Here is a 3,866-nt window from a genome sequence, read left to right on the forward strand (position 1 = left end):
TCCTTAATATGAGCGGTCCCGGAGCTAAGTCCCTCATCCAAATCACGTAGCAGGTCAGCCTGGTATGCCTGCAACACACCCATGGTGTGGAGGCAACCCGCTGCCTGGCCTGCTGCCGCATAAGCCACGACTTAGCCCCAACCACATTCGCATAGAGCGAGGAGTGATGATCAGAAGTGCGCGCCGAGTAGAGTACGGGGTTTCCCAGGATCTGGACACCTCGGTGTGCAGATCGGGAAAAAACGGCAGGCCCCGGCGCCCAGGAAGCGGCCCAGGAAGCGACACAGGACGCAGGAAACGCTCATCCAACTTACTGGGTGCGCGCTGCTTCTGCTGCTCCACCGGCCAATCTAGATCCAGCTTGGCTACGGCTCGTGTCACGACCTCGAGGAGCTCCTCATACAGTACAGGCTGTGAGGAGCCCACGGGCTCGCTAGCATCCGTCAGCTCTCCTTCCTCGGAGGGAGAGACATGTAATGCCGCGCTGCTCGCGCCGGGAGAAGAAGCAGCCATGAGGCCTGCTTCTCCGAGGGAGCAGGAGCTCGATTCAGCAGACGAGGCTGGAGAGGACTCATCCGACTCCAATCCCGCTGCTGTATCGGCCTGCGAGCCACACGAGCGCCGGCGCCGCTTTGCCTCGGCAAGAGCGGGACCGGAGCCGCGAGGGAGAGAGTTCTTCTTGAAGCGTGCTCTCCGAGAGCGAAGCGTGCGCATAGCCATGCGACTACAATGCGAGCAATCGACTCCCTCGAGAGCCGATTGTGCATGCTCCACTCCCAAGCAAACAACACGCTGATCATGCGAATCCTGCCCGGTAATGAAACGGGGACACGGATAAACACACTTACGGAAATTCTGTCTGCTAGCCATCACTCCATCAGGAAAAACACAGCGCTTACCTAAACGAGCAGAAGCTGGCGTCTTGTCCATCTCGGAGCCATTTGTAGCTTCCTGTTTAGGCGACATCGCCCGCCTATTGGTCAGATTTCACACGTGGTTCAGAACGCGGTCACGCAGGGGGCGTTCCCATAGCGTTTCTACGCAGCGTCTCGTTCCTCGGGGAACTGAACATAGCTGATAGAATGAGTCTGGGTTTCTCAAGTGACCACTCTCTCACTCAGACATCGCTGATAATCATTTTGTGCAGGAAATGTAGTGTTATGACTGGAACCTATTTATTTTGACTGGTTTAAAAAAATATTCTTGTTTGCCGTAACCCGACCGACCCTGTCAATTTAGGACCGACTCTATTTATTTATTTATTTATTTAGCTTTAAGTCCGACTGACTTGCCGGTTGTACATTTGCGTTAAGACCGACCCTTTTTTATACTCTTCAAACAACTAATACAAAAGCAATAAAATAATATTAACAGGTTCGGGCACCATAGTACATCTAAAAAATTAATTAAAACAGCTCGACACCGCTTTAACTTGGCACGAAAAAACTGTCCAGCATCAAAATAACGTTTGCAATGAAGCGCCCGAAGGCACGGGTTGAAGCGCCCAGTCAGTGACGTCACGATATACTAATTTGTTTAAAGTCATACCTACGTAATCACCATCACCAAAATTGTACCTTTTTTTTAACATTGAAACTTGAAAAAAAATATAGACCTACTTACCGACCCCCCCCCCTTTTTTTACTGTTACTGCAAACCAAAATATTTTTAAGGATGGCCTTATTATTTTTTAATTTTACCCTAAAGTACACTAAAGTACAGTGAACAGTGCACTCAGGTTGTGTAACGAGAGTGTGTTACTTTGTGATCCTTGGACAGAGGACAATAACATAACTGTAATGTGGGACATTGAGCCATGACGATGGGGCTTTATAACAAATCTATTAGTCTTATTGAAGTCAATAACCTACATTCATACAGCAATAAATACTGACCAAAATTTTCCTTCGTTATACAAATATATTCCACTGTATCTGTGTCTCACTGAAAACGGAAGCCAATCAATCATTTAGATGGTTTAGATCCTGTGGGTAGAAACTATGGAGAGTAAAACTTCTTATAGATTCAGTCAGAGCATCTATGGTATTGAAAATGCACCATCTCAGATAGAAAATCACTGCAGCGAGTGAGGAATTCTGCTTAGGCCAAAACTGGGTCACGTTTTCCTGCCGTCAAGAACATCTACACAACGACAGCCCGCAGCATCAGCAGCTATTCCTTTCATCCCTCAAATGCACTGTTCTCATTCTTCCCATCTGGAAGACGACTACAACCATCCGGGCGAAGTTTACGAGATTCCTGTAACATTTATTTCTCATTAGACAGGCCATTAGATTGTTAAACAGATCTGCCTGATAGCCATTTCATTTCATTTCATTTCACTCATTACTGGTCACCCTACAAACTCCTCATAATACCGATGCACACGTTTCACATGGAATGAAACGTATGACGTCTTGTCTGCTCAGAGTACTGCCATTTATAGACATAGTCATAATGTGGTTAAAAACAAAAACAAAAAAAACGGGCTTCCTTTTTGTGGCTTCCGAGTAACTGTTATGGCTGCTTCTGTAACTATAGTTATTTTTTTCTTTTGGGGGTTTTTACTTAGCTCAACATTGTGGAAGGAAGTTTGTCTGCAAAGGGGAAACACGGATAATATGAGATAATTTATAATTTGTGTTGTCCCATTTTAAACTCTGCTACCTCATTAGAGATGCTGGAAGAAAGCTATTGGATGTTTGCTGAAAGAATTTAATACAAGTCATGTCAGAACCATTTCCGCTCTCAGTATGAAATTACAACAGATAAAAAAAACTGCTGAAGCCATGGTCCACAAAGAGCTTGCAAAACCTGCAAGTGTAAACACATAAAATTCCATTTGTTTTTCAGTTATTTTTTTAAAATAATAATTTAGTTATAGTTAATAAATATAATACTTTGTAATTCCCTGCTCAAGAGTGGAAAACATTCTGAGCTGATATCATAAATGTTTTTTTTAATGAAAAACCTCGTAATTATTTTAGCATGTAGACTTTCATGTGGTGTAATATCTCGTCTATAGTAAATATACTTTTTCCATTTAATTTGGAAATACTGGTTATTATAGATTTAAATAATCTTAATGTTCAATATCTTGTATACAGTATTCAACATTTTGCACTATTTCTAGGGCTTTATTTAAATGTAAGCAAAATTTATCATGCTTATTGGATTTGCGTTATCATTATCACAGTGGATTTGACCCAGAATGGAGCACACCAAATATTAAAAACTCCTGTAAATGTTTTCAAGAATCTACATTTCAATCATCAATAATATAACTTGCAATAAAATTTGTTGTATTAAATTAGTCAAGAATGTAAAATAGAAACTTTTTCTTTAAGGAAATTCAGACATTTGGTCCCCATTGTATATTCTTATCATTTTTGCTTCACTTTGTTGTATAGGTGAACATCATACTTTGTCATGTTAAGATTTTAAAACTACACTGAATATTTGTGTAAACCACAAACAAGAAACCCCAAATTTGACTCAACCATTCAGAGTTGCCTCCCTTGCTGAGCTTTTCACTGCAAAATGCAAGCATCTGCTGCACAATATATGCTATTCTATACAGTTTGTGGTTTAAATTAATTTCTTTTGGCTCTTGTATAGAGTAGCCTGCTGACGCGGTTTGAAGCTTTTTGGCAGTGACGGACCAATTGGCATATTTGGCAGTAGATCTAGAGATGGTGCTCTGGATGACAGATGTTTCACGCTCAGGGATCTGAACCGTTTTTTTTTTTTTTTTAAATAAAAGCATCTTTTTTATTTTTCATATGCTGCTGGGCGAGGAGAATCTGTTTTGGACACGACACTGACTTGAGACAGATCTTGGTTTGACGCCAATGTGGCAGGATTGG

The sequence above is a fragment of the Tachysurus fulvidraco genome, chromosome 12 (genome assembly GCF_022655615.1).
Source record: "Tachysurus fulvidraco isolate hzauxx_2018 chromosome 12, HZAU_PFXX_2.0, whole genome shotgun sequence".
NCBI lineage: Eukaryota > Metazoa > Chordata > Actinopteri > Siluriformes > Bagridae > Tachysurus > Tachysurus fulvidraco.